The sequence below is a fragment of the Hypanus sabinus genome, chromosome 7, assembly GCF_030144855.1.
Source record: "Hypanus sabinus isolate sHypSab1 chromosome 7, sHypSab1.hap1, whole genome shotgun sequence".
In the NCBI taxonomy this organism is placed as follows: domain Eukaryota; kingdom Metazoa; phylum Chordata; class Chondrichthyes; order Myliobatiformes; family Dasyatidae; genus Hypanus; species Hypanus sabinus.
The window spans coordinates 47,135,598-47,149,973 of NC_082712.1; the positions used below are offsets into that span (position 1 = coordinate 47,135,598).

At 39.1% G+C, this 14,376-nt stretch overlaps 1 protein-coding gene across 2 annotated transcripts in view; it reads right to left on the reverse strand.

The window, feature by feature from the left end:
- Positions 1-218: 218 nt before the first annotated feature.
- Positions 219-14,376, reverse strand: part of LOC132396763 (uncharacterized) — a 247,435-nt gene continuing 233,277 nt past the window's right edge. The window contains exons 3-4 of one of the 2 annotated variants that reach the window (XR_009513106.1): positions 7,385-7,516; positions 219-333 (exon numbers count right to left, since the gene is read on the reverse strand). The gene's annotated coding sequence lies outside the window, so the exon portion shown is untranslated. Of the gene's footprint in view, positions 334-5,839; positions 5,968-7,384; positions 7,517-14,376 lie in introns of those variants that run through there. The other variant, XR_009513105.1, reaches the window with a different exon arrangement.

A 14,376-nucleotide genomic window follows, 5' to 3' on the forward strand; every position in this document is an offset into this window, starting at 1 on the left:
ATTTTGACAGATCTCTCCAGGAAAGCCACAATGGCTTATGCAACAGATTGATTCAAAATACATAAACAAAATCCATCCCAGTTCCAATGAACACTGAAAATCCCCCAAGGAAAGAGTCAATGTATATAATTTATTTACCACACATCTGAAAGGCACATGCTTCTACTTAACTTTCTAATTGATATCCTAGTCTTGAAATATGTAGTCTACTCCACTTTGAGAATGACTGCTTTTCTCCACATCTCCCTCAAAGATCTATCCCCACCAATAAATACAAGATTGTATACAGAACTTCATGGAGTCAGATCCCAATGGTATTCTGTCATTGGCAAACTGTTGAGCAAACACAAATAAAAAATAAGAAAAACACAGTAAAAGGAATCTTCAAAATGGTTTTAAAATCTCAGCTTTTACAAAATTACCAACCGTTGTTGGATCACTTCATTTTTGGAGAGATGGGATAGTTGACATTTCTGGCAAGACTCTTTATATGGACTGAAAGCTGGAGGGGAGATGGCCATTATAAAAAAGATCAAGGGAAAGGATGGAGCAAGAGGTGGCAGGTGATTGGTGGATCAGCTGAAGGAGGTGATAGGCAGATAGGGAAGTGAAGAATACAAATAGCACTAAAAGCTAGAGGGTGATAGGTGGAAGTAACAAAGGGTTGAAGATGATAGAATTTGGTGGGGTTGGGAGTGGGATGATGAAATCAAGCGATAAGTGTGGGACAAGCAAATGGGATAGTATTGTCTGGTTATAACTGTCCAGGCAGGATATGAGATGCCATCATAGTTTGCAATTTATGTTGCTATGGATGAAACTGCAAGTAAAGATTGGGAGTTGTGAAAAGCAATTTTCAAAATTAGTGCTGTAGTTAAGGGATCAAACATTTAACAGGGTGACCAGATGAAATATAAAGAGCTATGAGAGGATGAATAATGCTAGATCGTTTCACATTGATTAGATTGGGAATAAATTTAAAATAAATTCATGGAATACATTGATCACAAAATAAACAAGTTAAATAAAGATTATAAAAGAGTTATTTTTCTATAGTATTTCTCTGTAAAGCAGACTCCATAAATCTTTTCAAAGGTGAATAGTCAATTCCTTTGAAAAGAATAATGGCAAGGTGAATAGGGTGTGAGACAAGAGAGTTTAGAAAGCTCTCTTATATTTACAGAATAAATTCTAATACAAATCTGATGGGTCAAATGACCTATAACTGTGCTCCAATATTCTGCAATTCCTTCAAGCAACTGTTGTATGATCTATGGCAGTTAATTAGATCTGCAATAATATTGATTAGATATTAGTGGAATTCATTTATTCAGTTTAAAAATAACTACAACTAAGAGATCATCTCACAGGGAGTTCTGTTGCTAAGATAAGGGGAGGATTAAAACCTCCCCTTATGGGTGATGAGCATTGCCGTGTAAGAATTGATAAATTGGATAAAAAGATTTAATGAGTTAAGAGTGCAACAGAAGTGGAAGCAACACAGTATTAGATCAGAGCGAATCTGTTCAATGAGTACAAGACAGAGAAAAACATGGCTGTAGAATGGACAAATAGAGATACATGAAATATAAGTGAACAATGTGAGCAGATGATGTATAGGTGATAAGAATGGCTCATTAAAGGACGTGATCATGCACATAAGATGTCCCTGTGCACAAAGTGTTCTGAAAAGAAAGAATTACTGGAAATATCTTCTAGAGATTGTCAGTCCTTCATTCCCTTTGCCAAGATGGCGGCACATTACAGCCATCTTTCTGGTGAACGTAGTCCACAGTGTTGCTGGGACAAGTCCACTAGGATTTAGGTACAACAAAAACAACCAAAGATAAGCAGCATATCTCCTAATCAAGTTATACATTACTTGAAGGGTAACCAGAAAATAGTGTACCAAGGAAATGATGAGGTCTGGAGTACACCGGATCAGGTGAAATACAAACCAGACATCAATGAGTAGATTATGGGTGATCAAGTGCCACATGACTGCACAGCTGATGTGCACCTTTCATCAGTTTGCTGAGAGTAAGTGAACTGCATATGCATGTAATGAGAGCTATATAACTCATCTTCTTCTGCCTTAGGCCACCAACTAATCAATCACCCCTCGTATTGGAAGTGATATACCCATTCAGTCTTGACTGGAGCTATGCAAGAACAATAGAGCTAACCCCCTTTCTATACCCTTTTCACATAATTCTGCAATTTCTCCCTATCAGGTACTTTTCTTGCTCTCCTTTGAACATAGAAGGCTCTGTTAAATTGGGTTCTAGGGAATCACTATGTCTATCTGTGAAAATCCTTAGAAGTCTGCTGACTTTATCATGAGATTTAGCTTAGTGATGAAGAAAGTAGTTACCAAAAGTCAAACTTGTTAGTTAGATGAGTGCTAACTGTAATGAGATGTAGCTGGCCAGGTTAAAGTGAAAGCAGCTACTTTGGCAGTAGGAACTACTGTGTGGCTGCAAAATAGCGTAGCAGGCAATACTTCACTGCAGTAGCTGTAACGTCGGGGTTGAACACCTACTGATATTTGTAAAGGATTTGTGGCTTAAGTGGGTTTTTGCTGGGTGCTCCATTTTCCTCCTGCATTCCAAAGATACATGCTTTGGGTTAATGGATTTATATAGTTATGCTTTGTTGGTGCCAGAAGTGTGGCAACCGTTGCAGGCTGCCCTGCACAACACTCTCGGATTTGATTAGACTCCAACAATGCATTTCACTGTATTTTTCAATGTACATGTAACAAATAAAGCTAATCATTGATGTATTATGCAAAACCATAAAGAAAGAGGCATAACTGTTAAAGGGGAGATGTCTCAGGTTCAGAATACTACATTCCCACAAGGGGAAAGATGGGAAGCAAAGCTTCGCTATTGAGAAAGTAGTTGGCAAACAGAATGAACCAAATAAAGTAGGATTCCTGTAGGTGCCCCATTTCCTCCCACATCACTAAGATCTGCCGGTTACTAAGCTAATTGGATAATGTTAATTGTCCCTAATATATAGAGGAAGGATAGAATCTGTGCGTGCAATTGTGCACAAGAGGGTAAATCATAAAAATGTGAAAACAATAGGTAAAAGCAAAATCAATGCAAATTGCTCGGACACTCAGTAGAGTCCTGATAGATCAAATGGTCTCCCGCTGTAAGAAGCATAGAAATATAATGTAAGTCAAATAAATAATTGAAGTAGGAAGCAGGCTGAATAGAGCAGGCTGAGAAGGGAGGTTTAAATGAAAACAAGTATTCAGAGAGAAAGACAGAATGCCTTCTGTGAATTGTAAGTGATTAGTAAGTGGAGATGGGGCCAATTAGGAAACAAAAAGGTGATCAATATGTAGAGGCCAAAGTCATGGCTGGAATAATAATTATTTGGTTCAGTTTTCACTAAGGAAGATGTTGCTGTCAAAATCTCAGTGGTAAGATACTGTAGATTGGAGAGAATAAACAATAAAACCTATGAAGAGGATGTACTACTTTTAGCCATCCTTAAAGGGGACAGGTTGCATGGTTCTGAAAAAGTAGTTGCTAGGTCACTGAAGAAAGTCAGGGAGAAACATGCTGAGCACTATTGTGTAATTACTATATCTGTAATATTGTAAATAGATTTGAGTAATCATTATTTGCTGTTTATATAATTCATTATGACTTATATGTAAAAGTAAATGAATGGCTTAGTTCACTGCACCACCATATCATAGATGCATGTCTCATTAAATTAATTATCCCCGGCTCTCCTGTTTCTCTTTTGATTAATTTTTGGAGTTACAAAGCATAACAAGCTCCTTTCAATAATTTTTTAGTCCTTCATAGACACTGTTTAGTGACTAAACTGAGACACAAATTGAAAGGAATATAGGCTGGTCAGTTTAGCTTTAGTGACAGTAGTTTTAGGGAAGATAATCATGGAAGAAAGTGAGACATTTTACAAAGTTTGTTAAACAAAGGAGAGTGAGCATGGACATGTTAAAGCTAATTGAACTTCCTATAAAACAATAACGAATGTTCATTAAAGATTTGAAGAAGGATCTGAAAAAAGTTGAGATGAAAGGTTGGTTAACGAATTGGAATCCCCTAGAGTGAAAGGACCAGTGGTAGTATGATGAAGAAATTGACTTATGACTGTTGAGGTAAACAGAATTAATTGAACTGAAGGGCTGGGGTTACCAATGGTACCCTCCTGGAGTCAGTGCTGAGATCTGTGTTTTCTATTAACCTATATTAATCACCTGAACATAATGTGTGGGTTAAAATTGAAAACTTGCTCATGATGCAACTGGAATATGAGGTGAACAACAAGATAATAAAAAGCTGGAAAAGGGCATAATTAGGTTTGGAGAATGTTTAAACAAATAAGCTAAGAAATGTACTTGGGGTAGGAGTGAAATCACTCAATCTGACCAAAAAAGGAGAGACAAAATGGACAACATCACCATCCTTCAGGATGTATACTTACAGAAATCTTTTAAAGTGGCAGGTCCTGCTGAGGGAGCTGTGAGTAAAGTGTAAATAGTTCCGAGATTCAAAATTAGACAAAGAGCACTAAAACAAAATCATGAACTTGAACATTGATTCAGCCAGAACTGGAGTAGAATGTCAGGTCTGGTCACCATATATTACAAAAGATGTGAAGAGGCTACAGAAGAATTTCAGTGACAGAAGATTTCAGCTACAATGTTAGAGTGTAAATGCTGGGGTTGATAACCTTGGATCAAAGGTTGAAGGTGATTTGATAGGTGTTTATTGGGGTAACTAAAACATAAGGTGTCCCAGGGAGCACAGACGTGAAGTGATTGGCAAAAGATACAGGGGGGGGATAAAGAAAACTATTTTTTAACTAGAAAATGGTTCTGAACTGTGACTCCCTGTCCTTAAAGGTAGTGTGAAATGTGTTAGTCAAGGATTTCAAGAAGGAACTGGATAGGTACTTGAGGATACAGGGAGAACTTGTGGGAATGATTCTGAGATTATTCTGCAAAGCACAATGGGCCAAAGAGACTTCTTGTGCCAAGACATTTTATGATCTTATTATTTGATTCTAATGCATTTGGAGTTCTGCCCTTATTCAACATCTATTAGGGCTTTTGAACTTTGGTTCAGCTTGGGATGCTCTCTGTGTTTGTCATAACATCACTGTTGGCAAAATTAAGAATCACTGGTCACTATTAAAGAAAATATTTGTCGAAAGATCCATCAACTTTCAGTTTCCATTAAGCAACACACATTTCAAGTCAGTAATAATAACATGTGTATATTTAAAGTCATAAACTTTATCAGCAGTGACCAGGTCACCATATTCTCCAACTTCCGATAATTCCCTCCCTCTCCCTTCCCCCATCCCACTTTCACTCTGTCTCTTCTTCTATCTGCCTATCACCTCTCTCATGATTCTGCCTTCTTCTACTACCCATAGTGCTTTCCCCTTAGATTCCTTCTTCACCTTTCCTGCCTATCCCCTCCCTGCTTCCCCTCCCCCACCACTTGATCTTTCCTCTGATTGGTTTTCCACCCTCCCCCCGCCTTCTTTATGGGGCCCCTGCCCCCTCCTTCTTCAGTCCTGACGAAGGGTCTCGGCCCGAAACGTTGACTGCTCATTTCAACAGATGCTGCGCCCAACCTGCTGAGTTCATCCAGCTTGTTTGTATGTGTTGACCAGGTCACCATTCTCTTGCCACCAACCTGTTACTAGATCACTATCTTCTTTCCACTATACAAATGGGATAGGTTAGACATCTCTATGTAGTCCTTCAAAGGCATTAGAGCAAAATGAATGAAAACACAAGTTTGCATGGTTGCATTTATTGGTAACATGGATGTTACCAGTGAATAAAAAATGTCTTTATTCCAGATCAGAATCAGACTTATCTTTAACAGAAGAAATTCGGCAGGAGCTGGAAATCCAAAACAGCACTCACACAATTCTGGACGAACTCAGCAGGTCAGGCACCATCTGTGGAAAGGAATAATTAGACAATGTTTTGGGCCAAGACCTTTCTTCGGGACTCATTCTTGACTTGCTGTATATGGCGTGAAATGTTTTGTTTTGTAGCAGAACTACAGTGAAAAGATACAAAAATAACAGTAAGTTACAAAACTAAATAAAGTGCAAAAAAAAAGTAAAAATGAATAGGGGAGGAAACTTTCTGAATCATTGAATGAGGGTCCTCAAGCTCTTGTATCTCATTCATGGTGATAATAACAGGAAGTCAGTTTGCCCCAAATGTTGAGGTTCCTTAGAGTTGGAAGCCATCTTCTTGATGCACAACCTCTTGAAGGTATCCACAGTGTTGGGGAGTGCTGTATCAGTAATGGAGTTGGCTGAGTCCACAAGCTTCTGCAGCCATTTGCAATGCAATGCATTGGAGCCTCCATACCAAGCTGTGATGCTCTCAACCATATATCTACAGAAAATTGTAAGAGTCTTTAATGACTTACTGAATCTCTTCCAAACTCCAAATGAAATACAGCCTCTGCCTTACCCTCTACTTAATTGCATTAATCTGTTGGGCCCAAGATAGATTCTCCGAGACTTGATGCCCAGTAACTTGAAGCTGCTCTCACCCTTTCTACTGCTGATCTTTCGATATGGACTGAAGTATATTCTCCTATCTTCTCCTTCCTTTAGTCCGTAATCTATGCCTTGGTTTTACTGATGTTGAGCGTGAGGTTGATGTGTGACTCTACTCAACTAGCCACTCTTTTTTGCCCTCTTGTCACCAAATGAGATTTTTCCAACAACAGTGGTGACATTATCAAATTTATAAATAGTGTTTGTAAACTTCACAACAGAGATTTTTGATAAATATTAGTTGAAACTGAAGAATTCATACACCTGCTATAATCTTCCTCAAATCATTAAATTTGGCCTCTCTCTACACTTCTCACTGTCTTGGTAAAGCAGCCAACATAATGAAAGACCCTTCCCAACTTGGTCATTCTCTCTTCTCTTCCCTTCCATCAGTCAGAAGATACAAAAACCTGGAAGCACTAACCACCAGGCTCAAAGATTAATGAACAGTTGCCCAGTACATTAAGATGGAATCTTGACCTCAACATGGCTTGCACCTTGTTGTCTGCCTGCACTGTACTTTCTCTGTAAAATAAATGCTGTATTCTTCATTCCAATTATTGTTTTCCTTTTATACCTCCTCAGTGAACTGATGTGACAAAATGATCTGGATGGTATGGATGACATGCAAAGCAATTTTTTTCACTGCGTCCAGTTTACATGTGACAATAATAAACCAATTTACCTCCCAAACAGATGTTTCTGCAACCCTTGATCACAGTGCAGCCTTTGACCTGCTCAATAAAACTATTCTTGCTCATATCTTACCTCTATAGTCCCTATGCAGTTGTACTCTTACCTGTCAAGTCAGAGAAGGAGCAACTATAGAAATTCCTTTGCTTCCTGCTGCTCCTCTGTCACCTGCAGAGTTCTGCAAGGATCCATCTTTGGTCTCCTCCTCTCTTTGATCTCTCTTCTGGTGCTCGACTACCTAAGGCCAAATTATAAATGTTTATCAATGTCTGTCATCTCTAGTTCTCCATCACCAGCCTGGACCCCTTCATTGTGTCTGCGGCATCAGACAATTGACTAACATCCAGTCTGCATGTTCCTTCAGTTTAACATTGAGCATTTGTTCAATCGTCCCAGGCCAATGAAGACCGTGTTCTACCATTTTCCCTCTCTTGACCTTAACTTCTAAATCTGAAATCTCAACAGAAGATCTTCTTCTTGCCCTATGTTTTTCCATGAAATTGGTCCTACTTCAACCAATTTGTCATTTGTATTGATAACTACTAACGATTAGGTTAACACACACATGTTTAGCTGTATACAAGTGTATGGTTAAATGACCATTAAACTTGAAATTGAGCAAAATGTTGGAGGAGATCAGCTGGTCAAGCAGTATCTATGGAGAGGAATACACAACTGACATTTCAGGCCAAGGTCCCGATGAAGGGTCTCAGCCTAAATCGTCAACCGTTTATTCTCCGTAGATGCTACCTCATCTGCCAAGTTACACCAGCATTTTGTATGTGTTACTCTGGATTTCCAGCATCTCTTGTGTTAAAGATTAAGTTAACAAGAGGATATGGAGAGAGTAACTCAGAAATGATGGGTTTACATGACTGTTATTTTATACTTCCTAGTTTGTTTTTCCCCCAAGTAAGATCAGCTCAATTTGAGGGTAATGAAACAAATCAGTTAGAAATAAGCTCAAATACACAGTCATCTGCTTTATCTTTGCAAAATAATTCAAGGGTTTCAAGCAGAACCTGCCCTATCAATGATACATTTGCAAAGATTTGGTATCTGATCTGTTGATATTCCTCATTGTATTGTCAGCAGGTTAACTTATGATAATGTGGGGAGTGTATATTTGACCCCATTATGCTGGTCAGCCACATATTGACAGTAATGAATAGTCACAAGCTTCTAGCACTTCGTTATTGAACTCCTAGTGTAAGCTTGGCAGAGATATCATACTTGCTTCTGGATTACACTTTACATGACAGAGATCCTACAATTTGCCTTATTATCTCAATTTTGTGCTCAAAATGTTGCTCAGTCACTGGGTCCCAAATTAGTGAGTGAATTGATGAGGTAGCCTTTGAGCAGGAGCAGGAGCATGCAGAGATGTTCCCTAACTCTCAGATGGAAATCTGGACTAAAGGAAGCTTGGGAGTAGGGCCAAGATGCAGTGATTGGAGAACAAACAGAAGTGTACAAATGAGCTGAACAATATTTGCATAGTACCCCTGGTAATTCAGAAACTGTTCATTGTGAAGTATTATTTTTCTCCAAACAGTTGAAGGAATTGTTGTCCACTAACACTGGTTAGTAATAGTGACTGGAAATCGTACTCAGTTCACAAAGTATTGGCCACTTCTATCATTGTTTTGATTAAATGGTGGAACAATGACCAAAGTTCTATTCTTTAGAACAAGAACAACTGGTATACTAAAAGAACAAATTAATTTGCGATCTATTGTAATATTCAGAATGTACATTATTAAGCCACTGATGGCTTGGCAGCTAAATTATATACAAGCTCCCACTAACTGCAATAAAGAAAGGATTTAAAAAAGAATGGTCCATCTATCTATACAGCACATAGCTGTGAACTGTGACAGGGTTCTGAACACTTTAATTGGTGTGTCTACCAGGTTGGTGCAGCACTTGGATTACACCTTCATCACTTCAATGGGACATGTGATGATTCTCAATGGCACCACTGAGACTTGTGCCTTGAATTTCTAAGAAATGTAATCAGTCTTGTTTTATTTCTCTATGTGTAGACAGCTGGTAACTTTGCTTTCAAGGTTCATTAAGATCAGTGAGGGTGGACAGCTGCAGGACCAAAGCATTAGTAACAGCTGCCTGGGAATGCTGCGCATGGGCAGAGAGATCTCATTACAGTGCTCACCAGCTGCTCATTTATCAAACAGAAACCCTTCTAAAGGATCAACACCATTGCTTGCAATGTGCATGAATTCTATAATGCCTTGTATGTGTGGGAAGCCAACCTAAGGCATAAACCCATAACCATTCTCATTCCAAGTGTTCACATCATATGCAAATTGATAAAATTGACAGCCTCAGTCTCTTTAAACCTTTCAGAAACTCAATATGCTGTCACTACTTGATGTGCCTAGCCCTCCCCAGACACTGGCACTTTGAAAGATTATTCTATGAAATCACAGACCTTGTGTCAAGATGTCAGAACAACAATCTAGCCCTTAAAGTCAGCAACACAAATGAGCTGGTTACTGACCAAAGGAAGCAGGGATGGTGGTGAACACAATCCTGTCCTCATCAATAAAACTCTCCTCTCACTGAGGCATCCATATCATCAGCAATCTCTCCTTGTCTTTTCACACTGAGCTGGTAATCAAGAAGGCACATGTACCCGAAAAGATTCAGCTTGCCTGTGAGAATACTCTCAAACATTTACAGATGCTTTATGGCAAATACCCTGATGGGTTGTGTTTCAATCTGGTATGACAACTGCCCCAGTATGGACCACTGGAATATGCAGAGGGGTAAACTCTGCCCAGTGTATCACAGGCTCATCATTTCCTTCCATCCGGTTCATCTTCAGTGTGTGTTGCCAACCTGACAGTCCATTTTCACTCTTCTCCTTTCTTGGAGAAAATACAAGAGTTTGAAAGCCTGGATGACGAGACTTAAGAAGAGATTATTCCTCATGACTATCAAATTTCTGAATAAATCACCTATTTCAAATCCGCTTCCTGCTGGTTCTGCCAAGTTCTTGAACCATAATTCTACTACTCCTGTCATGCATTTCTTTGCACTATTCATTGCTTTGCACTCTTCCCTATAATTATTGTTGTACTGTGTATATTACTACCATATTTACTGTTTACATGGTGAGCTTCATGCAAACAAGGAATCCAATTGCACCCCATTGTATATAAAATAAATTAAACTGAATATAAACTAATCTGTCTGTAAAACTTTTCTGCTAGAATTACCTCCTGGAAGTTACACATCTCTTCCCCTTCAACTGTTAGACTGCAGCCCAGAACAGATTCGAACAACAAAAAACAGAAATGCTGGAAGAACTCGGGGCCTGTGTAAAGAGAAACTTGTTAAGATTTTAGTTCATGGATCTTTCCTCACAATTGGAATTTCTCTTCCAGGTCAACTTGAATCAAACTAACATGCTGTGAATTCAGATCCAATATACTGAAATGTTGACCAAACAACCAATATTTAAACACCGCCTCCAAAACTGGACAAGATTTACAAAGCACATGAAGCATGTGTGCTCTCGCGAGATATGTTTTCCATGCCAGTAGATATTACAAGAGAAAATAAACAATTGCATATCCAAAAATCCATATACCGCATGAAAATGTCCCTTTGGCTCAACTGATCTACGCCTACCAAGATGCCCACTCCAAACTAGTCCCATTTGCCAGCATTGGCTCATAATCTTCTAAGCCTTTCCAATCTATGTAGGTGCCCAACTGTCCTTTATAAGTTGTTTTAATAACTTATAAATAACCAATAAGTTGTTATTGTACATTCTTCAACAACTTGCTTTGGCAGCTCATTCCACACAGGTATCACTTGCCCCTTAAATTCTTGTTAAATATTTCCCCTCTCATCTTGTGTTTCTCTTTCATTCAATTAAGATTAAGAGCCCCAAAGAGATCAAGTTGAAGTAAGAAGCAGATAGCCAATATTAAGTGGCAAACTTCTCTCCTGAGAGATATTCTTGAGCAGCCCAAGTGCATGTGAAAGCTGGATGTCAGTGCCATCAATTTCACCATTTTATATTTCCTGTTCATTCTCAAATCCACATGCTCCCACAAATTAAATTCCAGCCCTGAACTTCTGAATGTTTATCACTTTCTCAAATTAATAATTCTCATTGATCTGCAAGACAGAAAACTTATGAAATATGCTAAACAGATGTTAAACTTCCTCAGTAATGCTAAGCATAAAACACTATGAAAATAGTTGCATTTAAGCCAAAATATTCAAAAGCTGTATTTATTAGTTCTAAGTGATATAAATTACTCATTTCTTTTGAACATTGTGCAATGCATTTTATGCTTGCAAAGCCACTTCTTCTTAACAAGTTTTTCAATAATCATTGAATGAAAATTTAGCTGTTTTGCATGTTTTTTTTTGTACTAGGATTTAATTACACTACAATGGATTTAACATTCTAATTTATTTTTCCTGCCTTCTGGAACATGAAAATCTAGCCAATAAAGAAGTCTTTCCCCAGTTGAGTGTATGTATTTATTCATTGAGATGTAGCATGGAATAGGCCATTCCAGCCCATCAAGCTGCGCCACCAGCAAACCCCACCCCCCGACTTAACCCTAGCCTAATCACGGGACAATTTACAATGACCAACTAACCTGCTAACCAGTACATCTTTGAGATGTGGGAGGAAACCGGGGCACCTGGAGGACACCCACACATTCCATGGGGAGGATTTACAGACCCCTTACAGATGGCGCTAGGACTGACCTCCGAACTCTGACGCTCCGAGCTGTAATAGTGCCACGCCAACCGCTATGCTACTGTGGCGCCCATGTCAATTTTGTTGTTGATTGCAAACCTGAACAAAAAAAGATGATGCAGAAACCACAAAAACATACAAGTTCTTAAACAAGCAATACAATCAATATCAGTAACAAAAGGTACCCTAAGTTTAGGAGCATTCCTTCATAATTTCATGAAGCACGAGTGGCTCCTTAAAGAATAATTATGAACTCCGATGTATGAGCAACTGAATGTATGTTTTTTTTTAAATAGCTCTGCCAACATCCATAAGGCAGCCCTGAACTTAAAAGGTGGCTTCAATGGGACCCTACCGTCAAACACATTGCAACCTCCTCCACCTCCACCGTGATTGTTCCTTCCATGATTCTCTTGACCATTCATCCATCCCCATCAATGCCTGTCCTGGCATTTATCACTGCAAGTGGAAAAAGTGCTACACCTGCCCATTCACCTCCTCCCTCACTTCCGTTCAAGGCCCCAAACAGTCATTCCAAATGAGGCAAGACTTCACCTGCAAATTTGTTGTGGTAGTCTATTGTATCCGGTGCTCTCTTTGCACCCTCTTCTACTTTGGTGAAACATGATGTAAATGGAGGGACTTCTTTGTCAAGCACCTTCACTCTGTCTGCAAAAGGTACAATTTCCTAGTAGCCAGACATTTTAATTCCAATCCCCATTCCCATTCTGAGATGTCAGTTCATATCCTCCTCTACTGCCATGAAGACACCTCTCTCAAGATGGAGGTGCAACACCTCATATTCTGTCTGGGTGGACTCCAATCTGATGGCATGAACATTGATTTCTCCAACTTCCATTATTTTTCTCCCTCTGTCTTCTGTCTTCGTCATTTCCCCATTCTGGCTCCCCTCTTACCTCTTCTCTTCATAACACCTGCCCATCACCCTTCACCTGATATCCCTCCTCCTCTCTTTTCTACCATGGTCCACTCTCCTCTCCAATCAGAATCCTTCTTCTCCAGCCTTTACCTTTTCCACCTATCATCTCCCAGCTTCTTACTTCACCAACCCCCCCCCTCGCTTTCACCCACTTGGCTTCATCTATCTATCACCATTTAGTTTTGTACTCCTCCCCCTCCCCCCACCTTCATATTCTGGCTTTTTCTCCCTTCCTTTCCAGTCCTGCTGAAGGGTCTTGGTCCAAACCGTTGATTGTTTACTCATATCCATAGATGCTGCCTGACCTGCTGAGTTCCTCCAGCCTTTTGTGTATGTTACTTTGGAAAATAAAATTGGTTAGGCTGTAAGGCAGGGTCACGAATTGGTTATCATCAATTTAGCAGCATTAACTGCTCTTTCACCTTGAAGGGAAGAGAAAAAAGTCTCAGAAACTAAACAAACAAAAAAAACTATCAGTGGTAAGAAAATATGAGATACTGAAATTACTGGCAAGGGATTAAATGTGCAATATGTTAATATTGTAACTGATAGCAAAATTTGCAGTTCCTTTGAGCTTGAGAAATGTGATGCAAATAGAAAACAGTCATTTTCTTCTATTATAATTATTGTGCAGTTTTTCATTGTTTCAGAAAGTCAAGTTAAATCAGTTTAGTTCTCTCCAAATTTACCACTATCCAGACTCTGAGAAAAGGCCAATTTATGCATCAGATGAGTGGCTGATAGATTGATAAGTCACTTTGACAGATTTGGAGAACCATCTAAATTGCCAGAGAAAGCAGGAACACTGATTGGCCTGTTCTGTGGAAAAATATGTAGAGAATGTTTTGAGATCTGAGTTAGCCAATGAGTGAAATAGGAACAAAAGAGGGGAAACCTGGATGAATTATTTTTAGAGACAAAGTGCGGGAATTCTTTTCCCTGACAAAGTGGGATTACCTTGTTGACTTTCCATCAATTAAGCCAAATAGCTGAATTCCTCTAAATGACTGAAACTGAATTCATGCACATAATTTTCATATAACCATCCTCATAAGACATGTTCTCTAATCCAGCCAGTATCTTAGTAAATTTGCTCTGCACCTTCTCTTAATTTTCCATATTCTTCCTATGGTGGTGACCCAGAATTGTACAGAACAGAAATGGGACCTTTCAGCCACCTTGTCCATGCTAAGTGTGATGCTTATTGACACCAATTGAATTCACCTGCATTCTGTTTGCTTCCCTCTATACCTTTCCTATTCATATACCCATTGAAATACTTTTTTTAAAAATTGTATCTGACTCTACCACCTCCTCTGGCAGCTCATTCCATATTCCCTCAGCTCTCTATGTAAAAACAATTGCCCCCACCCAGAACTCCTTTAAATTCCTCCTCTCTCACCTTAAA